At 45.3% G+C, this 24,464-nt stretch overlaps 1 protein-coding gene across 3 annotated transcripts in view; it reads right to left on the bottom strand.

The window, feature by feature from the left end:
- Positions 1–21,937, bottom strand: part of NARF (nuclear prelamin A recognition factor) — a 403,053-nt gene extending 381,116 nt beyond the window's left edge. Inside the window, exon 1 of one of the 3 annotated variants that reach the window (XM_078654654.1) lies at positions 21,830–21,937. The gene's annotated coding sequence lies outside the window, so the exon portion shown is untranslated. Of the gene's footprint in view, positions 1–1,849; positions 2,056–21,829 lie in introns of those variants that run through there. The other 2 variants (XM_078654655.1, XM_078654657.1) reach the window with 2 other exon arrangements.
- Positions 21,938–24,464: the final 2,527 nt, after the last annotated feature.

The following is a 24,464-nucleotide window of genomic DNA, read 5'->3' as shown; positions in this document are numbered from 1 at the left end:
GAAACCACCTCTATGGAAATAATATTTAACTTATAAAAACAAATCAGGACATACACAACACAACATGACCCTAAAGATTTAAGGGAAAAAGGCACCAAAAAGCACAAAGCGCAAATGATTATCTATTGTCACAGTAGACCGAGACCTAGGCACAATCTGAGGTCTACCACAATGATTGTGGGTCAGATACACAGAACAGGTTCATCAAGGTCAAAGATTTTGCTTTATAATTTAGCCCTCTAAGTCCCACTTCACCACAAGTACACTTCAAAGCCTTTACCCCCAGGACCTCAGTGCAGGCACTTAGAGACTGACATGGTGTCAGGCAGACACCAACTGTAGGGTCAAGTCTAGGTCTAGTTGCCACTGGTCAGCTGGGTACTTCAAGTAAGACACCTCTTGCAGCTTGTTGTCTCCCTTAAGCCATACAGGAGTTCCGCCAACTGATCCTTGGAGTTCACTTCTTTATCTTAGGTATAAGAAGGAGCCAACTTAGTCCTTCAGGGCTCTTCTCAGGTCATAAAAAGAAGGTCCAGTCCCCATTTGATCTTCTTCAGGTCAAGAAAGTGTTTTGAAGTGGGTGCATGGACATGCCTTGAATGATCTTTGGGGTAAGCGTGGCTTCTGGGCACACCCTAATCAATGGGGTAACAGTGCCCAGGGCCAAGCCTACCTACTTTTTCAGTAGTTTATGTTTGCTGTACTGCAAACAGGCTCAATACGCCATGACTCTGGGCATATTGATGATTGCAAAAGTCTTCAGTCACACTAAAGTTGGGTTTTGAGGGATGGATGTGTGTGTTGGGAGTTTACTATGGTAATCCTAGTGTCCTTCCACATCTAACATTAAAATCCAGTTTTAGGCAGGCACTTACCCACAACAAACCCAGAGACAGAATTTTGATAGGACAAATGCGGAAACCTCCAGCAACCAGACAGTGGATACACAAGAATTGTCTTTGCATCTTGTTCTCTCCCTTTTAAGTGTGCCCCAAGCATTACGTGGGGCTCAACAGTCCTAAGGGAGATAAAGAGGATGCAAGATATGAAAAGACTAGAAGGGAGGTGTATGGAAGAAGAAGACAGAAGTAAAGGTAGTGAGAAAAACAGGAAGAAGAACAAACAAAGCAAGACGAGGAGATAAGATTACATGGGATAAGAAATAATGAAAGTGAAGAGAGCAAGGAAAAGGAGATAGGGAGAGAGAAGAGGCATAGGGAAGAAAGAAGACAGAAGTAATAAGGGGAGAAGGAGACTATGGTAGTAAGGGGGAGGAGCTAGCAGAAGAAATGAGGCATTAGGAGGAAGACAGATGTGATGATTAGAGAAAGGAGGGGGATCATTAGAACGGATGAGAGAATGGAAAAAATTACAAATGAGGGGGAAAAGGCAACGGGTAAAATGAAGTCTCTGATGAACGTGTGTGGTAAAATACACCATTTTCTCCAAAGATTTCCTGGTGGGTCAGGGTATACAAATACTCCTCGAATGGTTGTGGTTGCTCACTCGCTCGGCGCTTTAGGGTGGGGGATTAGGGGGGGCGGGGGTGGCAGGTATAACAAAAGTTGCCAAGGCTGCTAATGGTGTGCAGTTCCAACAGTAACAATGTTGTTTTTAAACCCCAAATGTTTCAGAAATCAATCCATTGGCATTAGAATAAAGTGCTATTATGCTAAAGCAAAAGTCAGGTCTTAGATCAATTCGGTTAAACAAGTCATTCAGAAAATTCCTGATTTATACTGTCTAATGCTTTCTTCTGCATCAAACTAATAAATGGTGCTTTATATAGCTTAACTATCACAAGTGACTGAGATGAGATCAAATATTCTATTGATCACTTTTTTTTTACCTTAAACACCGCAAGTATGACAGGTATGCCCAAGAGTCTCACGACCACTGTGCCATTTGATTCATGCAGCACCCGCTGATTAGGCCCAAAATGGCCCTAACAGGCCTAGAGTTGCTTTTGTAGAATGGACCCAGCCTGGCAGTTTCGGTTGCAGTGTTCCTTTTGACGCAGGATCAAGTTTGAGTTGCTTAATGAGTGGTTTCTGTCTAAAGAGGACAAAAAAATATCGAAGCCGTGTAATAGCTTTAAAGAAATTAATTGTGGCTACCACCCATCAGTTTAAGTTTTCCTACATTATTTCATACAATTAGAATCAGTTACCTGCCGGATGTCATCGGATCCCTAACTCCTTTTATTAAAACTTGATTAGCTTTCAGGAACAGGTTGTCTAATTATTAAACTCAGCCAATCGATCCAAACCGTGATTCAGAAATGGAAATTGGCATGACGCAGTTCAGCGCTGGTACAGGCAAATAAAGAAATCCAAATAACCTGAAGCAAACAAGGAAGGCATTTTAAAACGTAGCTTCCCTTGCATGAGGCACTGAAATTTCAAAGCAGAGTGTCAATGTTGCTGACGTCTTAAACTCATCTCTTCAAATAATTTGTTTCAGTTAGTATTAAGAAAATGGAAATCAAGGATAGCTCAACCCAGGCAGACAATTTATCATCTCGTTTTCAATTATTGAAATGTAGCCGAAAGGTGCTGGTGCAGAGCACACCAATGATAACATATTGGTGGCATCATCTGACAGTTTTTTAATTATATTTTAATATCAGGATTCGCTTGGAATGAGAGAATAAAATGTATTCCTTTGCATCAGTATCAAAGTATATCATGTATGATCAAATTAACAATATTATCAGAGGCACTTCAGAACATGAGACGAACCGCATACATTAAAATACAAATAGCGAAAGAAAACCAGCAAATGCACAACCTAAATATAGCACCCTCACAACCAACTTGCACCCACATACCATTAAAAGGTAAGTAACAAAGTGAAGAGGCCATGAACCATTGTTCTTTGGTAAACAAATACAACTTTAATATACTGCAAAAAATAGCAATTTGGGTGCAAAGTAAGGAAACTGGAAGTCTGATCCAGAACCGAAGTGTCATGAAAAAAAACCCTAAAGTGGGTGCTCCATGACCGGTGTGAGCATTCGACCATCTGTAGTTCTGATGCTACATAAGTAGAATCTAAGATTTATAGGACAAACATCCCAAAATCAACAACACACATGCTTGAAATGAAAGCCATTAGAGGGACGAATTGCAAAAACATGGTCATCTTTTTTTAAAAAATTCGATGTTTTCCTTGTCATTGTCCTACTAAATAACATTTTTAATATTTTTTACTCTAAATCATTCAAGATAATATATTTGACTCAGGATCATTTTTAGTTACTTAACTCAGGGTGACTTAATGTTTTGACCCAAACTAAATAATTGCTGGCAGCTGGGGCCTCAGCCAAAGCAATATCCACATTTTGAACACAGAACAATCCAGAAAAATACAGAAACACGTAAACATCAATCACATACACTAATTAGGAAATGTTGTAACTAGTTTACAAACAAAGTTCACAAAAATCAGACTTTCAACGAGAAGGTTAAGAGCTTTTTCAACATTTAATTTAATTTCATAAGGCGAAGTAATATGCTAGAATATGGCATTTCACTTGGTCTTGTTTGCTCTTATTACATGCTCTTTTTCTGAACATTTCAGTTCTTCAATTGAGACAACCTGTCATCCATACTAGAAGCTATCTGCTGTACCCGAGCCACTCCCACAAATCAAGCTAATGACAACTCAATGTGTAGCCTCTAATTTCAAACGCATTCACATTTACAGAGTGCTTTAAAAGTGTTATTGTTTTGCTTTTTTTCTGTCTTTATACATTATTAATAAGTTAATAATGTTTACATTTCTAAACAGTGGCGGGCCTCAAGTTAAAAACTGACTTGTTTGTAAGACTTGCCCACAGCTTTACCAAAGTTAATTTTCAATTTAAACTGAGAACCACCCAGCGGGTTAATTTAACAGACAGCACCTGCCTGACTGAAGCTGGGTGCCAATACATAGTGATAAATAATGAAGGATCACAAGTTGAAGCTTTCTCCATAATATAAAGCAAAGCTTTTCAATGTAACCAGGAAATCTATGAAACATTACCATGATGTGTAATCTTTCTGCATCACAGATTCCCAATCTCAAACGCTGACCCCAGATACAAATTTACATTTGATGTGTGTGCCCACATGTTCTTAAACACATTAGCCTCGATAAATACATGAGATTTGACTCAAAACCGGAAACAATAATCTACAAAAATCCAATTATATTATTATTATTATTTTTTTTTGTAACTTTTTATTATATCAAAAACAGAAAGAAACAACACAACAAAACATACAATCAAGGCAGTATAGCAACAATACAGCCATTAGGTCTGCGCTCAAGGAGGACGGGAGATACATGACAGCAGGAGAAAAGATTCTTTGGATACAGATGAGGGAAGGTCGTCAAAGGTAGAATTGCATATGAACAGCACAGTATACCTCAGCTAGAAGGAATGTAGGTCAGGGCGACTGGGAAGGACTAGGAATAGCAGTGAGTGGGGGCGTACAGATATCTCCACGGTATGAGTTCCACAGATTCCAAATCTTGCCCCATTTTTTGGGTCTGCCTCTTGCCATATACACTGTCTTCTCCCTGAACATGCACCAGTCCAGACTCTCTTTCCAAGCAGTCACTGTAGGCGGCCTCGGGGACCCCCACAACTGTGCAATATCCCTCTTTGCAATCATATTGGCCAGAGTCACCCACCGAAGCTGCGACACGTCATAATCATTCGGACCCCACACATTCAATAAACATTGTCGGGCTTCCGGCATCATCACAACACCCGTTACTTCATCCATCACCTCATGTATACGTTTCCAGAATCGCACCACCTCAGGACATTCCCATATGATATGGAGATAGGTGCCAAGGAGACCACACCCAAGCCTACACATGCCATCCGTGGAGTAGCCCATAGGGATCAGACGGGGACCGGTGACATAGATTCTGTGGAGGATCTTAAGTTGGACCAGACGGAGGCGGGCAGGAATCGCCACCTCCCTGGGAGAGGAAATCGCGGACTGCCAGTCCTCATCATCCAGTTCAATACCATCAGCAATCCAGGCATCACGAAGGCGATCGAGCAGACTCGATCGGTCGTTAATCATTTTTTTATAGAACAATGAGATAGTACTGTCTGGCACATAACCGTCTAGTATTCGATCTTCGAGGGGGGAGGAATCCGGAATATCACTACCCATTGGCAACACAGAGTTCAAAGCATGGCGTACCTGGATATAACGAAATCTTTCCCTGTCACTCAACTTGTACTCTATTTGCAGATCCGAAAAGGTCTTCACCCCTCCTTTGACCCAAAGATCACGCACTTTACTAATACCGATCGTGTCCCATTTATCAAATCCCTTCGTCTGCCACAGGCCACCCAACTTCGCAGAGGCATAGAGCGGCGTTGCACCAGTCAACTTATCACTCCAGCCCTTAGCCGCCGTTGCGCTATGCCATACCCGCACGGCTATAGCGGTAGGTCCCGAGAGTTGCGAACGGGAGGGTCCCGAATAAAGCGCCCTGTAGTAATCACCACCCGGAAGCAGCCACTTATCCATTTCAAAAGCTGGATTCAACGCCGGGCCATACATCCCGTGGTTGCTGGCAGCAAGATGGGAGGCCCAATAATACCTACGAATATCCGGGAGCGCTATACCGCCATCATACCAGGGAAGTGTCAATTTTGGTAGAGCGATGCGTGAACGTCCGTCCCATATTAGTTGCCTCTGCAACGATTCTACTTCCTGAAAATATTTCGACGGGATGACATCAAAGCTATTCTGAAGTGCGTATAGAAACCGCGGTAAGGACATCATTTTAAAAAGGGCCGCACGCCCTAGAGGAGATAACGGTAATTTACGCCAACGTGCTACATCGGAGCGCAATCTTTGGAGTGGGGGGAGCAAATTACGTTCATAGCGAACCGCCGGATCCATCGAGATAAACACACCCAAGTACTTAAAGCCAGACGGCGACAACTGGATGGGACAGCCCCGTGGTAAACGAGGGACATCACCCGCAAGTACATAAATGTAGGATTTCGACCAATTAATGATAAGGCCCGAGTTCTTCCCGAAGGAGTTAAGTACATCAAACAATACGTTAAGCGATTTTTGGGGAGATGTAAGGTACAATAAAATATCATCCGCGTATAAGGAAATGCGATCTTCAAATTCCGGCGTCCAGCGTATACACTTCATCGAAGGTTCCCACCGTAGCCAAGCGGCGAGTGGTTCCAACGCCAAAGCAAAGAGGAGCGGGGACAACGGACAACCCTGCCGCGTGCCCCTCCCAAGAGTAAAAGGCACTGAGACACGGCCATTAACCACCACCTGTGCCAGTGGCGTTTTATACAGGAGTTTAACCCAACCAATAAAACCCGCGCCGAATCCAAATTTGGTGAGTACCGCCCAGAGGTAAGACCACTCGATTGTATCAAAGGCCATCGTGGCGTCTAAGGACGCCAAGATGGCCGGTTCACGCAGCGTCGGGGCCCTCGCGAGAACACCATGTAGACGTCGCAAATTTAATGCCGTGTTACGGTGCGGGATAAAACCGGATTGGTCCGGATGAATCAGGTCGCCAATAACCGTAATCAGACGATTAGCAAGCAGTTTGGCAAGGATCTTGGGATCCCCATTTAAGAGTGAAATGGGTCTATAAGACGAGCAGCAATCCCGCGGTTTACCCTCCTTATGGCTCACCACAATGGTCGCAAGACGCTGATCTCTAGGGAGGGAGCCAATGTTTCGCGCAGCCAAAAACATGTCACGGAGATAGGGAGCTAGAGTATTAGGGCGTAATTTATACAGTTCAATAGGAAGGCCATTGGGACCCAGAGCCTTGCCGGAACGAATGGAGCGTAGCGCGAGAGCTACCTCATCCACCGAGGGCGTGGCATCCAAACAGTCACGATCCGATCCCGACAAACATGGAAGTGCTATATCTCGAAGCAACAATTGCGAATCCTCCTCGGGCCTGTCGGACACCGAGGTATAGACCTCTCGAAAATAATCAGCAAAGCATTCAACAATTTCAACAGGGTCCGTCACACGCACACCACCACATGTCTCAATCACCGGAACCACTCGACTCGCTCTCTCCCTTCTGTCCAGCCAGGCAATCAATTTTCCTGCTTTATCACCCACATCATATAGCCGTCCCTGCTGTTCCCTACTCATCGTCTTTGCCGCATCAGTAACCAAAGTTTTATATTCTAATTGTTTGAGGCTGAGGACATGTAACGCTTCTCGAGACACCTCTCGTTCCAATGCAGTCTCCAGGTCTGTGATTTCAGTCTCGAGCTGAACAATTGCCTCATTCTTACATTTCTTGGCACACCCCACCAAAGACAATGCCTGTCCCCTGATCACAGTCTTAAAAGCTTCCCATAACGAAACAGGCGAGGATACAGAACCAGCATTCTCAGTAAAATACAGTTCAAATGATTTAATCAATTCAGCTCGAGTCTTAGGGTTGAGAAGATACCAGGGGTTAATCGGGGCCACTCTACCTTCGGCCCCGACGCGAAGATTAAAATGAAACCAAATAGGGGAATGATCTGATATACCCCAGGCCAAGTGTCTAATCTCACCAATCGATGGGGACAGCGCAGCCGGGACCAGGATATAATCCAATCTAGAAAGACTACCATGAGCTCCCGAATGGAAAGTAAACTGTGTTTGTTCTGGATGCATTAGTCTCCAACAATCTATGAGTCCCAATGTTTCCAGGAAGTCACCCAACCAGGATTGCGCAGCAGGGAGGTCTCGGGCGGATAGCGGTCTAACCTGCCAGAAATTACGGAGTTAAAGTCACCGCCCATTATCAAAACACCCTCCGGCAGACCCAGAACCATCCGCCCCAGGTCCGTAAATGTCGTGGATTGTAAGCCGGGGGGACATACACCGAGACCAACGAAATCGGTTTTCCCTCCCACCGTCCAATAAGCGCAACATATCGACCCCTGGCATCAAGGATCACATCATCAACCTCGAGGGGGAGGGAGACCCTAAGCAAAATACCCACTCCTCTAGAACTAGATGTAAATCCAGAATGGGCAGCAAGACGATAACCCCGTCTATTTAGAGCGTGACAAGTATTTCCTATCAAGTGTGTCTCTTGTAGCAAAACGACATCAGGCGAAAGGCGTCGTAACAGCTGCATAACCACCCCTCTCTTTATCCGATCACCCAACCCATTCACATTCCAGCATAATACCCTCAACCCTCTACCCCCCATCCAGGTCCACGATGAACTCCCATCGCAAAACGAGCATCACACCAATGTCAAAGATAATGAAAGTACCGTGCCTTGAAAAAGAAAAAACAAACAATCCCAGAACATGTCCCTCCCTCCCCCCAATGTTCCCAACACAACTCCCCCCACCCTGCACCCCCTCAAAAGCCACCCCAATTTGCAGTGTGCCTGTCGCCCTAACAATTACAAACAAAGAGCTAATCTACACAAAGAAAACCCCAGAGGAGGAAAGGGTCCCACCATCCCCGCTACCTCCCAAGATACGAATGGAATGATCAAAGAAGTCAGTGAGCCTCAGCTGGGCACGTTGAACAGTGTTCCGGACACAGGCACCGTAATCATTCTTGGTCCATCAGTCCCCCTTCGGCACCACCAGCATGTTCCTGGCCAGCACGGCGAGCCGGCAAAGTGTCCAACCAATCACTCGCTTCCTCCGGCCTGAAGAAGAATGTTCGATTGTCATATTCGACACGCAGTCGAGCCGGGAATAACATAGCATATTTTAGTTCCATGTCTCTTAGTCGCCGTTTCACCCCTTGAAATCCCATTCGTTGTTTCTGGACCAATTGAGAAAAGTCCGGATAAAAGTTCACTGCAGCGTTCTCGAACTGCGTAGGGCCGCTCACCCGTGCCGCCTGCAAAATGGCGTCGCGATCTCTAAAGTTGAAGATCCGTGCAATAATCGGACGGGGGGGAAACCCGGGCTTCGCCTGTCCCCCTGGTACTCTGTGCGCACGTTCGATGGCAAAGAATTTGCTCAGGCCCTTGGGTGCAAGATGGTTAAGAATGAGGTCCTCCACTCGAAGATCAGTGGTGATTGAACTAGAATCTTGCGGGACCCCAATAATACGCACGATGTTGCGCCATGCACGGCCTTCAAAATCTTCCAAGCGACGAGCAAAAAAGTCATTGGCTGATCTAAGGTTGCGCACTTCTGTTTGCAAGTCGGACACATCCGTTGTAAGGCTAGATGTCTTTAGGTCCAACGACTTCACCTTCTCGTTCGTCTTGGCCAAGTCAGTTCGAATGAGGTTAACATCAATAGCCACCGTGTCCAACTTCAGAGCCAAGGCTTCATATTGTTGGCCAATAGAAGACTGAATACCAGCAATGGCGCCCATCACGTCCTGTAGCGTTAATTCCGCCAATACAGCAGGATCGTCAACAGCCTCCTCCCGGGGTTTAGGTGCGCCACCAGGGGATCCTTTAGAAAGTGTGTAGCGATCCATGACATTCGTCTGGGTTGAACCTCCACGGATAGTAGTCTTGACTTTCCGTTTCTCACCCTCAGGCTTGCCCGTCATGGCGAGCCGGATGTCCCGGAGGGAGGCTTGGGATCTGGTCCAAATGGCTCCTTAAAATTCACACACAAGAATACAGGAGGTGAAGTTGAGCCAATTTGAGTCCACAGCCAAACAGTCGCTAGCTCGAAGCTCAATGAGCTAGCATGGAAGCCCGTCCGTTCAACAGACACACCGCAGACAGGATATAGTGCGCTGGAGAAACGAAAGTGAAAGTTAAGTGAGGCTGTGGTCTGATCCCCTCAAGCCGTTGTTGTTGAATTACGACCTGGGCACTGCTACAACTCAATGTCCAGGCTGTTCCACGGAGAAGGCCGCAAGGTTCAGGACGGCAAATCTCGGGGACCCTGTGTCTGATTTCGACCCAAAAACCTGCTAGTACATCAGCCGGGTTGTGTCTTCAATGACCTTCCATCAAATCAGGATATTATCCAGGATAAATGTGGGAGGCAGCGAGGGTCCTCGGGAGCCCTGTGCTCACGCGGCCATCTCGGATGCGCGCGAAGCTCCTCCCCTCCAATTATATTATTAAACATTTTTATATCTTCTTTATTTCATTTGAAAAAGTATTTTTTTCTCATATAAAATCAAACAGAGCATCGGTTAACATTTAATTCAATAAAAACTTCTTCAGGGCATTTTACTACCGAGTTTATATTTACGCAAAAAAGTGTTGTAATGTTGCTTAAAACCCCAACCACATTTTTAACACTGCACTGTTTTGTTTTACTCTTTCGAATGAGTCAAAGAAACCTTTGAAAGCAATTATACATTTATTGTTTTTTTTAATTATGAAAAGTTACGACCAAGGCCATAGGCCTGGTTTATTTATTATGAGAGGCATCTGTTCTTTGTTTAAGAACTCTAACAGTGGATTTTATCACACTATGTTACAGGCTGTAGAAAGGTATTTATTAGATGTAATCTGACAGACTGCAATAGTAGGATTTTGATGTTGGTAAGCCACCAAGACAAACCCACGGAGTAAAGGATTTTCACTGTGAATAGTCGCTTTAGGTCCCATTGAGAGAGGCTGCACACTGTTTGGCCAAGTGTAATTTTGTATACATTTGTGATTTTATAACAGAATGGATTCTGACTGCCAGCTAATGCACACTTTAGTAGGCCTGTGTGGGTCACAGTATCAAGCAAAACCGTAAAGGCTATAGGCTTATCTGTTCAAAATGAAAAGTTAGGTCAGATTTCTTAGATGTGATCTGCTTAAAATGAAAAGTTTTGACAAAGCAAGTAGGTCTAACTGACGTAGTGTGAAAAGCATGTGCTAAAGGCAATAGGGTGTTGAGGGTCCTCTTTTTCTTTCAAGGATACTTCAGCTTTACAGTTACTCTTACCGGGTTGCTTGCTTGCCGTTTATTAGGTCTCTCCTGAGCCAGCGCTCATGCGCTGCCCTGCGAGGCTTATTGTAAGGGCTTCCATCTCGCACATCTTTTCCTCGTGTTTTTTTTTTTTTTCGGCCACATATTTGATTGGCCATTTGCGTACGGCTTGCACAAAAGAAAGCAAGCAAATGGCCAAAGGCTCGAGTATGTACCGCCTTCTCTTGAAATGTTCCCTCCCATGGTGTATGGGTCTCGGGAGCGAGCAGGGGCGCACCGGCTACCAGCTGGTTGCCAGTGGCATTCCTGGTGTCTCAGGTTACATGTGCGGCGTGACCCCGTGCTTTTGCTTGTTTTATCTTGCATGCTTGTCACATTGTGTTATTGCCATCACTTAAACGTGACGCCATCAGCAGTTTTGTTATCTATCGATCGGAGAATGTGCAGAGCGCTTAGAAACCTGCTTCTCGCAGGGTTTATGTGAGCTATGTGCTGCTGTTAAACGTTACTTAACATCAATGACATGGAAGTAATATGAATGAGTATGCGCATGTTAGCGATTCGCCAGAGGTAATAGTGTGCATTTTTCTTTTTTAAATGTAGTCATATATTTTGCTCAGGTGGTCGTCGAAAGGTATCAGAGGGAAAAGTACTTGCCTGCTTTGGACAAAATGAAATTTCTTGTTCCAGAGGAACCGACCATGACGAAAATTATCACCATTATTTGGTACATTGATTGATCAGAGCGTCCTGTTGATGTTTACGTAATATTTAATGCCTTAACCGCGGCTGCAGTTCCGCCGCGGTGCTGGCGTTTTAAAGGGTGGGCGGGGCTGCGACGGCCATCGGTTGTTCGCAGCACCAGGGAAGGAGGCTGACGGGAGCACGGAACGGGTTAATTGTTTGACCGACACGTCTCTTGATATGCGTTGTTTAGTCAAGAAAAAGTTAACACAGTGTGGCCGTTTTTTCTCTTTGTGCGGGCCAGGTATAAGAAAAGAACAGCGGAATTTCTTAACTATCAAGGATACCGTTTTGGAGCACACGGAACCAAATTCATATAGCGTTTTCAACGCCACAGCTTAAGAATCTTTCCCTGGACTAGTTTTGCTGATACCAATTACCTCCTCTGAGGGACTGCTAGTAAAGAGATGCTAATTTGTTGGTTATTTTAATAACAAAATGGGTTATTGAGAAACTTCTGCACCTGACTTGCATGTGAAATGCAGTTACACATTCGAATTCAGGTAGGGCCAACTCGGCATGTCATTCTTCCACGGTCATTAAGTACTAGTAACGCCTGCTGTCTGGCATGGCTATGGACGACAAACTGTTCCACTAAGAGTTTAGTCGACAAGTTATCAGTGACCTTAATAAGTTGCTATAAAAGGGAAGGTTTTATTTGAATCAGCATTCGACTTCCAGGGTTTACTATTTTGCTTTTCTAATAACCCCCCTTACATACACACGCACACTTTTCAACATCGTAGTTTCTGCTTTGCTGAAACGTCTTATATTTTTGAAATTACTTCGCCACTCTGCCCCCTCTATTTCTGTCTCTTCACTCTGTTTACTCTGAAGAATTTTAGGGTTTAACATCTCTGTTCCATCTCCTGTTACAGAGGACGCTTCTCTTTCACACCTAACGATGCTTGAAGGTAGTTGGACAACCAGAGGGTTAAGTTCATTGATGGTGCCCTCCTGTGGAGCTGTCTGAAGCCTGGCATGGCTGAGCCCCTTTAAACGGGCACCATGTCAACAGCCGGGCACATCACAGAGGTTGGTGTTTAAAGGGTTAAATACGTCAGTTTGCCCAGTCTCCAGGCGGCAGGCGTTATTCATATTGCAATTTTAAAGAACAGTGGTCGCCAACAAGTCAGGAATAGTTGGAGGAAATAAATATAGATCAAAATTGGAATCTATACTGTCTGTCCAGCCGGACAGGGTTTAATAACATATATTCAAGTATGGTCAGTCAGTCTGTACAATATCAAGTGGGACACGGCCTGTGTCCTACTACCGCATAGAGACAATTATGACATACAAGAAAAGGTGTGAGGCAAGAACGGGAAGTCTGCATACATTCAGTTTCGCAGACGAATAATTCAAGAAAAACACTATTGTGATTTTACATATAATACAATCAACTCATCTAGTGTAAGGTGTCGACGGCGTTTCGATCCCCATTTGGGCATTACAGGATCATCATCAGGACATTTTGATTCATGCCTTTACATATTAAAACCGAAATATCGAGAAAGTATGAGGTATTCAGGTCAGAGTAAGAGAGACCTGGTCAATTATGTGCTGGGATAGACCGCAGGGATAATCTTGGTGGGGGACACCGGTATATAGTCCCGGTGAAAAGTTTTGGTGGGTTCCGCGATGGGGTTCTTGGCCGAGAGACGAGCCGATGCTAGTGTTGAATTATTCATATTGCAGCAAGAGGTTGATGGTCTTAATTATGTTGGTCCTGGTACCTTCAAATCCTTAAGCTGACTAGCCCTTTTAAAATTGCTTTTGTATAGCACCTAAAACCTCTTGCGAGGTGTCAAGGAGCATCAGCCGAAGATGTGAGTGTTTTGAATTGCTTACATGTATATTTATTTGGGTAGCCTTTTGGGGTCACCCGGTCCTAGAACTGATTTCACGTCCTGAGTTTCAGTGATTGTTTGACACTGGAGAGACTATGCCGATATCTTGCAAAGCGGATCCCCCCACCAGCACCCACCCATTCCCGGCCTGTGTTTACTTTGCCGGCATGTGCAGGCCATTAACCCTTTCCCACCTCTGCCCAGGCGCGCAACACCCATTGGACCCCCCCCCCCCCCCGTCGTGTGCGGCAGCCCGGGAGGAGACAGATCCCGGGCACACACAGAGCCGCACCCGAACGTTTCACAGGTCTTTGAAAGACTATGTGAATGTTAATTAGGCCTGGCTGTTGTTTCACCCCTTGTTGGAGACCCTGCAGTTCCACTCTGCCTACTGATTAAAGGTTCAGCCCCCCCACCGAAATTTTTTCTTAGACCCCCCCCTCCCCGATATGTGGCTCTAGTTGCGCTTCTGCCTCTGCCGATACTTTCAACTATGTGCAGATCTAGCCTCTAGGCATACTAGAGCTTTACATTTCCTCTGCACCAAGCTTATAAGAAACCAGATTGACTGATTAATTACAGTGCCCCTTTGATAGAAATATTACAGGTGCTCACATAATTTTTGTTACAAACAGACAACAAGCCCGGAGTTCTCTTCGTGGATTTCCACACTTGACCAAAACGTGTGATCGTGGGCGAAGTACCTCATCTGCATGTGGCTAGCTCCAGCTTCTCACAAAAGCGCAAGGCTGGACACCAGTACAGAGTGCCAAGTAGAAGTTCATGTGGCTTATTCTAGAATAGTACAGGTGACTTCTCTTTCGGTGACTGTGTAGCCTCGGTGCTGCGCGGACAGGGTCCGCGGTGACTGTATTGTAGACCAGCACTTAATCAGGGAGTCGCCCGTCGTTATGAGGGTCAAAGGGCAGGTTCCCGAATTTTACACTTGGGAGGTGGAAGCAGCACACAGACCCGAGGGAGGGGAGACAGGGGCGGAGCGGGAAAGAATATCCCAACTAGCCTATGTATTAGATTTAGAGTTTATTTCTGTTTAAAAGCTATTACGTCACTGTTCTTTTGCAGTCTATCATCCAAAATTGTTCAATATTTTTAGTGGCACACTGAGCCTTTTTGCATATCCTCTTTCTACATTAAGTAAATTGAACTATTTAGAGAATCGACTTTCTGCATTTAGTAAAATTAAATATTAAGAAAATGCAGAAAGACTGGTGATATCCAATCGAAACTCACCAGCTGTACTATGAACCAGCCAGGAATCCACAGCCTTGCAATGCATAATGCATATTTTCCTTACATGGAGCACTCCTGCAATCTGTCTTAGGTATATGGGTCCATCTTCTCTTTGAATATCCTTAGATCAAGAGGAATGGGAAACACATAAGCGATTGTCCAGCACTGGAACAACGTTTATGGTCCAAAAAGGGAGTTGAAGACTACTAACACACTAGAAGCAGTTGGGCAGGTAAACAAAATTTGTACAAGTGTAATAATATTTACTCATCACAAAAACAAAAAAAAATTGAAATATGTACGTACATGGATTTATTTAGTGCAAACCTACGCAACAGGAAAATGGTGCACCCAATAAAAGTTGGGAGGAGTGTACCAGGAGCAGGGGGATGAAAGCAAGACAAGAACAATGGAGACTGGCAGCTGGGTCCATCACCAAGTGACTTATGCAGGGTTGAGGTATTATTTCATAGGAGTGTCTTCAGTTCCTTCTTGACGAGCAGGAGTGTGGGAGGAATTCCAGATAATTCTAAGAGCATTAGCAAAGTGAAGGCTAGGATTTGCCTTGCTGCATATTTCGGTCTCAACTCTGATAACGTTACGGCTACAAAACATTCCGTAACGGTAACCCATCAAAGATCATTATTCCAGCTATGCTGCAGTATTTGTGTTTACCTATTTGTAAATTATGCAGCAGACACTGAAGGTGATGAAGTGGGTGGGTGAGAGTGGCAAACAAGCGGTGATGATGATAATGCACTTCAAAGGAGACAGATGTGAGTCTGAGACATGGGCGAGCAATGCACTACCTTTGAAGCTGAGAAGCATATTTTGGTGTTTTAGCCATAGATGCTACCATTATTATCCATCTCTGTGGTAATCTTTTTATCTGTCTCAGAACGGATGCATCAGGCCTATTGAAATTCAAACATGTAGGTTATGTACAGATCACCACAGTGCTCTCTGTCCAATGTTCCGTTTTATTTATTTTGCTCCAGCACAGTAGCCACGAAGAAAACTGAAATTTCTCTGGTAATGTTGTAGTTTATAACATGGTTTTACACACTTATAGGATTATACATGCTCTTGAATGCCGATGAGTTACTCCATTGCACCTATGGCTTTAGACCTACCAAAATAAAGACTGCTCTCCACCTCGTTTAACTGTTGTACTCAATCTGGACTTATTCCTTACCCAATACTATTTGCACTGCTCCACTACTCATATTGTTTTCAAATGAAACAATCATTATCTTTCCAGCAAATGTGCACCATTCTTTTTGGTGATATGAGAACCACAGAGGTATTTAGTACAGTCTAAGTCAAAGTACTTGTGCTATGCAGATAGCTATGCTTTCCCTGACCTATTGATCTAATTTCCGGCTGGCTCTTAAGGCTTACCTCAGCAGCTACACTTCTGTAATCTCCCTTGAGAAGCACTCCTTGTATTTTCTGAATTACTTCTCCTGTACAGTACCAAACAATGCAGGGCCGGAAACCACCCAAATGGTATCCCAACCAACAATAGGAGTAATTAATAACCCCTCAAAAGGCTATGAGGAGACTCACAGATAAGGTCAACTTTGATCCAAGGCCTTTACACCTGTTACACTCAGTAGAAGAGTCTACCAATCCTTTCTATGTAAAATCCGCTCAGAGCCCCATACTTGGTTCCTATTTCCTTTTAAAATAACAGGTGCATGTAATGCCATGTTGCTGCCACTTGCAAACAATAGCTATGTTGCTTGCCATTTGGAATCCCACCAACCCCAAGAGAAGACCAATTAAAGGAAAAACAGGGAGTGCCTTACACAATGAAAACCCATTCGCCACAACCAAATAAATGAAAGATTAGGAGGAGACTGGATTGATTAGCGGATGCCTCCTCTCTCTTCTCCACAAGCAAATGAATGGTTTGCTAGAGAGGGAAGTGAAACTAATGAAGTGAGCATACAGAGGACAGCATTAAGATGGTGATGGTGGTCTTCTCTTCCTCACAGTCTAGTGGCAAAGACCCACAGTAAGGCCCAGAGTAAACACTTCCAAGCTGGATATAAATTGCCTCTAGAAGGATTTGGATTATTATTAAGATTTGTAGAGAACGTAGCTCCCCAGAGGGTTTACCAGCGCTGAGGAAGGAAACAGATCAAAAGTGGAAGGACCTAGAGCCTAGGAACTAGAACAACTAAGTTTAAGCTCCTTACAGAAAGTAAATAAGGGGGAAAAACATCTCAACAGTTCAGGGAGACTGTTCCAGAGCTTGGGGCCCAGGAAAGAAAAGGTGCGGCCACCAATCCGGGTATGCTTGACTCTGGGGATTGTAAAAAGAAAATGGTGGCTCGAATGCAGTGGTCGAGGAGGAAGGTAGGGCACTATCAGATCTTGAATGTAGCGCGGTCCAAAGCGCGAGTTGATTTTGTGCATAAGGTAGAGTGCCTTAAAATTGATGAGTTTGTGTGCCAGTGAAGATCACAGAGGAGAACGGATACAGAGGAAGCAGACATAAAAGTCTTACGGTCATACACATATTGCTTGAAATTGTATATTTTCACTACTTCAAAGAAATGAGTGTCAAAGACTAATTACAGCTTACCTTTATTTGGATAATAGTAACCCATGTTATTCAAGGTGCACAGACTAAGGTCAGAGGTGCTATGTAAAAATTATACCACTATTATGATGCATCAATGTTTTGTACGGGACCTGCACAAGAACCAAGGCAATGCCACTGAGTCAGAAGAGCGGAATACCATCTTGAACGCTGCAGCTGCTTTTGTTACAGGGAGCGGTTATTGCAGCACTACGGCAAAACTAGCTCCCAGTAACAACAAGCATTGGCACAGACAATAGGTCTCACCTTTGGGACCTTATAAATGTTTAGTTATCCAGTACAATATCCTTGGTGCAACAACATCACTGTTGCATGGCTAAACACTAATAAGTTCCCAAAGGCGAGCCCTCTTGGCTATTTCAGTAACAATTCCTGATGTGATCCCATTGTTTTTATCCTCACGCCACTTTCTAGGTTCATTTCAGCTCTTGAGGCCTCTACCTTAAATCATCCCTTATTCCTCCATTGTTGCATGCAAAGTCTGCTCTCTGCAATTCTCCGGCACTGCCCTCCCAGGCAGCCCTTTCTGTGCTAGGCTGGGGCTGTAGCTATTCTCTTCATACCTCGCATTATTCATTGGGTTACTTGCTACTGTACAACATACATAAAATTCACCGTCTCTCTTACGGACATCATCCTATTTGCCAAGGCCCCAACTGCGATCTCCACTAGACCCAAAAACTTGGATAGGGATTGCAATCCCGAGGAGGAAACAGAGTTGTTGGCAGTCCATGGATGATTTGTGCACAGTTTTCTGTACGGTTTAACTAACATTTGCCTTTCTACAGGTATACACAATGAATCTCGTTTGTTCTGTGCATGCATTTCCATTTGGCTTGTCCTTTATGCCTTCTTCTGTACTTTTGTTCCATGGGTATGCACGTCCTCGACTACTGCCTTCCTTTCTAGGTGTCTTCCAATTGTTTGGTCCCCGCTTAGCCATCTCTAAACAAATATCATCTTTGCGAGTGAGGCACATTCTCCTCACCTACCTAACATCAAAGTGGGGGAACAACCTGTCCTCTGTAGTCTCTACTATTCCTGTTCTTTTCTCCATGGCACAAAATGACTTCCCATAACCTGGCCCAACCCATTACCAAAGAGTAGTGGGATGGACACTGTTGTTACTCCCTGAGCACCCAGAAATCTGAAAGCCCCATTGCAGGAGTTTGGTAACACACCGCCCACCAGAAAGGGCATGTTTCACCAGGAACCATGCTCTCTGTGGCACATTTCTGGATCCATGCACACCAAGTGTGTCCGACCTCTGAACAAAAACTAATTTTTCCCCTTCCGTGTGACCTGCCAACGAGTCACAACCATGGCACAGAAAATGCTAAACAAATGCTTATGGAGCGACATGAAAAAATGTGATGCTAATAGGGAAAATCTAGAGCCTCTTAGCTGGCAGTATCCTAGGTGGCTGCCTTGCATCGCCTTACTGTAGCATCGGCCCCATGCTCTCCCCCACGCGCAGGCATGTTTCAACTCTTCCTGAAGGGGGAAGAGGGCCTCTCTCGCCCCCAAAGCCTGTAATATGTTTCAGTGGTGGAGAAGGGCACGGGGAGGGCACCACCGGGGGCTGCCGCTTTGTAATGCAGCTCAGCAATAATCTGTCACTCGGCGGAGGGTAATTGGAGCCATCCGCCATGCTGAGAAGAGGCTCTCTGGGATTGCATATGCTGGCTCTGATGGACGGTGGGAATACAGTTTCCATCACCCACTGTGTAATCTCCTGGCTTAATATGATAAGGGGCCCATCCGGTGCCAGCGAGATGCAGATGTGCAGAATGTGACAGATCGCTGCGGACACAGAGATGGATATTCAACTCTTGGTTACAACAGAGCGCGCCAGGCAAGCTTTTAATGCCGATATTATGGAGCTCAGCAAATCACAGGGCACACCTGGGCAGATCACAGGGCACACCTGAGCCTCGCAGCTCTAAGCACAAACATGTCCCTTGTTCAGAGCTATGACAAATTGCAGGCTGCTTTTCTGCACAGGCAAAAGGGTGCCGCGGTGATAACCAGCACTGTAAAAAAAAAAAAGTAGCCCGCAAATTGTGCGCGCGAGAGCGAGCACCAGGGCTCGATCATTTAAAACACATGTCTCCCCTGAGATGCAGGAGCTGCTGGTGTGCACGCACAATTGCGAGCAGCAGCATATGTTTCCAATTATTGCGCACGCTTCTGGGCACAATCATTGGAAACATATGCTGCTGCACGTAACTGCAAGCTTTAGGACGTGGGCGTGCACATGGGTGGGACAACAAGAGGCTTTGGCTAATTGCATGCTGTCTTTGTTAAAAAGACGCACGCAAAGGCCAATAGCCTGGGGCAAAACTACAAGCACACGCGCAAGCGTGTGCGAGCATGTGCTCGATTTCTGAAAGCCCTTACATAAAGTCTTTGCCAGAACAGCGCATGCGTGCGGTTAGAGGCTCGACCTAAAAACACCCCCCATTGGTTCAATACTGTGCCCCCATCCTTCTGGGCCAATTGGGTAAATGCCGGTGCCTGCTACGGCCTGTGCGGCCCTGATGAGATGGCTCAGTGAATTATTAAACACTTGCTGCTTACTGACATCAGTGATGATCTGCAAATTATGAATTAAATCCTGGCATGGCCAACTCAGTTTTCATATGTCTGATGCTGGTAAGTCGTCTACAATTGAACTGGGTAAAAGCAAGATCTTTTCTAATTTAAGCAGAACAATACCATGAAGTTATCATAATTTTTATTATTAACATATTTTACTTTCCTGTCTTCAACAGTAAATCCTACCTGTAATAAACGTGACTACATTTAAGAACCTTTGTAGTCTGTACTTATTGAAAAACAGTGCTGCTTCGGACTGAATAACTTACTCTGGGTGTTGTGGGAACTTGGTACACTGCATTAAACCTTCAACCACCTATTTTAATTGACCTCACAGCTTCGTCAGTGTCACCATTTCTTTCAAATTATTAACTTTTGGTCTCACACAAAGCCCAAAAGCAATACAGACCAGCAACCAATCTTTGCCTAAGTACCTAACGAAAATGCGTTAAAAATGTTTCTAAACAAGCTCATATTTTCTCTACATCTTTCAATTCCTTGGTGAGAATGCAAAATAAGACTTATAATCGGTAAATATGACAAAGCTACTCCACAATTGTTTGAACCTTTTCAGATTTATATAGTGCCAACAGCCAAACTTACAAGTAATTTTAAAACTGAGTTAAGGTGAACATATATATGAACTCAATTTCAAATAGGTTTTAACTAATGTCTTCTGTCATCTCACTTGTAACAAAATGTTGCCTCCATTTTCAGGACATTGCCTCGGTGTATGGAAGTGGCATTTCTATTGATACTAATATGTTGTTTGAATTCAGTACTGGCTGTTTATGCTCTGTTCTTATGAGACACTCAATAAAACAAAGCAAAAAGCAAAAACAAATCTGTGTTAACTGTCACTCATTACAAAACTACCAGCTATGCAAGTGATTGCCCATTTGTCCCATTTATGCTAACTATTATTATGAGGCAATCACAGAGCACTAGAGACCGAGATCCTCAGATCTGTTCACTAAACGAGAACATGTATGCAATGCAGTTTCGCTTGGTTACTTTTTTGTAGCTTAAAAAAAACATGAATCATAAAAAATACAATCACTATTTTTGTGTTTACAGTGTATCATCAAATTAGTATTTTTGTGTTATTTACATGTCTTAAAACCTGAGTATGGGGGGGGGGGGGGACACAAGAGTGCACTGCTTTTATTCCAAAATCATCTGAATTTTGGAGACCAAAAATATTCATAGGCTAACCTCCTCACGAAGTGGCTGCGCTGTGTATAAGTGTTACAAAGGTGCTTCCTTGTCAACTATTAAAACGTGTACAATAAACAGAGAAAAATGCCTAAGACAAATCAAAAGGAATGGGGGGTTCTAACTATGTTCAAAAGTGTTAAACATAATTAGTGGGGTTACTGATGCTCCAAACTGCTAGTGTCTTGCAAGTTGCAGGCAGACACCTAACGAGTCGCACTTCTGTAGTGAGTTATACGCCAAGAAAGGCTACCTTACTCCAGAGCAATCTCGACAGCTTTACTGCGTGAGCCTCACGTACCTGCATTTATCATTAGAATGTCACGTTTAAACTCAAGAACATACGCCCCGATCTCAAACATGCATGACTGACGTTTGTTTGCCTGTAATAATCTTTTTATCCCTTATTCCAAATTTCTACGGAATGCAAAAGTGAAAGTCGCAGTGAGGTTTCAAATCAAAGACTTAAATAGATCCACAGCGGAAAGGCTTGTTGTTTGCTGATCACATTTACAGGTGCGGGCCCCTTCTTTAAATACACAACAGACTCAAAAACGAACAAGCAGCAAGACCCCCCCAGATGCACGAAGCCTTGCCAGTAGCTATGCCCCTCCCACAGAATAATCGCTGACACATCCAACCTCAAAACACGAATAACCCGACACTGCTAGCTCTCACCTTCACAAAACAACAGCAGAAGTCTCCATTCATCGGCTCCGCCACTATCCCGGCATGCAGCACTTAGACTATCAAAGAAAATCGGTAACAGAGCAGAGAGGATGATAATGGACATAGAAAACGGCGCTGCTGCAGCCTGTATTAGACCCATCCACTCGCCATCTTGAAACAGCAAAGTCGAAGCTTAACTAGATGGACCTCGCATCTTTAATGCATCTTGAAACTTAAATGTTCGCAAGTGTAGGATGCGCTCTAGTCTATGAGCGTGAACGCGATGACGCGTCACGCCATAGACAGGAGCGCGATGCGCGCGCAGGCGCAGTAAGCGCAAATAGGAAGGCGCGAACGGGGAAACGGCAGTTGGCGACCGGAGCAGTCACTGTGTAGACGCTCGGCGCCCTTATGCTCCAATAACTTGTTGTTTATGAAAATAAATATAAAGCAACCTCTTACCACCTGGAGTCAGTGCATTGTGTGGGCAAAGGAACATTACATTGGCGACGAGGCTGGGACCACGAACATCAGGCAGCACAGTGGTCAGGAGAGACACTCCATGACAGCCCCACACATCCAGCAGTAAGCACAACAACGAAAAAAAGACGAGCAGAGGGCGTGGCAGCAGCAGAAAAGCACGGGAACCACCCAATCCAGCTCCAACAACCAGGTCAGTGCTGGGCTAGGGAAGGAGAGCACAGCCAGCACCCTGGCAGCCAAAAGCATCGACCCCAAGACAGAGGAAGGGGCGCAAACTGACGACCCCACGCAGAATAGAAGGGATAGCACACCAGGCAGCCCCAGAGGGCAAGGGAACACGGCAGGGAGTGCAGGAGCATCCGGTGTACCCATTCAACACAGTGCCCAGGTGGTCGACCCCAGAGGTGAGCCTAAAATGGCAAGTCAAGCGTCTGCTCTGATGGCCCCTGTCCCATTCCTGCCTAGACCGGGCGAACCACAGTTAAAATGGGAAGACTGGAAGGAGTACTTCCAAAACTATATTGAAGCACTCGAAGATGAAAACGAAGGGGCATTCACCCCGGAAAGGAAGAAGAGACTGTTACTCCACAACCTGGGCCCGGAAGGGGTGAGAGTGTTCAAGAATCTGGTGCCCAAGGAGAGGGGAGCGACTGAAACAGACGTGTTTAAAAACGCACTGGATGACTTAGACAGCCATTACCGTCCAGCAGTTTGTGTCTCCATAGACAGGTATAATTTCCAACAGAGGAAGCAGGAGGCTGGTGAATCGATTGATGATTATGTGGCGGCGCTCCGACGCTTGGCCATCACGTGCCAGTATGGAGGTCTTCAGGAGGAGTATATCAAAGACCAAATCGTCATGCACACCACGTGCAGGTCTGTCCAGGACAAACTGTGGGCGCAGAGTGAGACGTCGCTCAAAGAAGTGGTTGCAATGGTCAAAAAGGCTGAGATGTCAAGACGCGGTGCAGAGGCAGCCAAACGTGAGAACGCACCGAGACAGTTGGTCAACAAGATAGACGAGGCACCCCAGCCCGGCAAAACCAAAGGGGTGTATGGAGATCAGAGGAAGGACGCGAGATGGACAGGGAAGCAGACAGTCCGCCCTGGTCCAGACAACAAGTTTGCATGTTATAGATGTGGCAGCACGGCACATTCGGCGCAGGATAAACGCTGTCCCGCGTTCCGCGCCAGATGCTCGTTTTGCGGCCTGGTCGGCCATTTTGAGAAAGTCTGCCGCAAGAAGGGGAAGAAATCCACGGTCAAATGCGTCGATGCGGCCACAGCGGATGTCAGCGGGGAGGACGACCTGGATGACGACGACCTGGTGTTATGCATCGAGGACCAGGTACTTGAGGTGTCGGGAAAGCGAAGAGACAAGCCCCGCACGGACATGCTGATAGGGGGAGTGAAGGTACATGTGGCCGTCGACTCAGGATCTCCTTGGACCATTGTGCAAAGATCCATATGGGAGGAAGACTTTGTGCCTGTGGTGGGGCCAGACCTATGGCCGCCAGACATCAGACCCATCTCGTACACGGAGAATGCCATTCCCCTGGTGGGGTGCCGAGACTTCACATTCGAATTCAGAGGGAGGTCAGCCACGTGCACCCTGTATATAGCAGAGAGAGGCCCTTCGGTGCTGGGGTGGAGAGACGCAGGAGATCTGGGGATCATACTCAACCCGGGAGGAAAAGAGCAGATTCTCTTGACAGACGAGTGGCCCCTCACGAGAGGTGAAGATTGGAAGTCAGCATACCCCAAAGTTTTTGATGGCTCAGTGGGAAAACTGTACAAGCAAAAAGGGGGGTTGCTGAACTGTTCCTCATAAAGAGAAAGGGAAAATATAAAATTGTTAGCTGGCGTGACCAGAGGTGTTGATGTGGCACCTCAGGGCATCCATTTTGTTGGACGTGTTTGCCTCACACACCCAGAAGGGTGTCATGCTTCATCATCGGCGTTTGCTCCTCGTCGGGGAGGCGGTGCAATCCCCGACGGGCTCACCTCAAAGAGGGGCTCTTTCGCGGAGATCTTTTTGTCCAACAGCCTTATGGTGAAGTGGGGGTGTGTGGGCAAGGTGGTATAGTGCTTATGATAGGGCAGTTAAAATGTAGCAAGGGGTACCGGAATTGACTTTATTCTGGGGGTCCCCTGGCTGCAA

Source organism: Lissotriton helveticus, chromosome 7 (assembly GCF_964261635.1).
Source record: "Lissotriton helveticus chromosome 7, aLisHel1.1, whole genome shotgun sequence".
NCBI classification, from domain to species: domain Eukaryota; kingdom Metazoa; phylum Chordata; class Amphibia; order Caudata; family Salamandridae; genus Lissotriton; species Lissotriton helveticus.
Note: the sequence above shows the minus strand (reverse complement) of the source record. Positions and strands in the feature narration are given on the sequence as shown.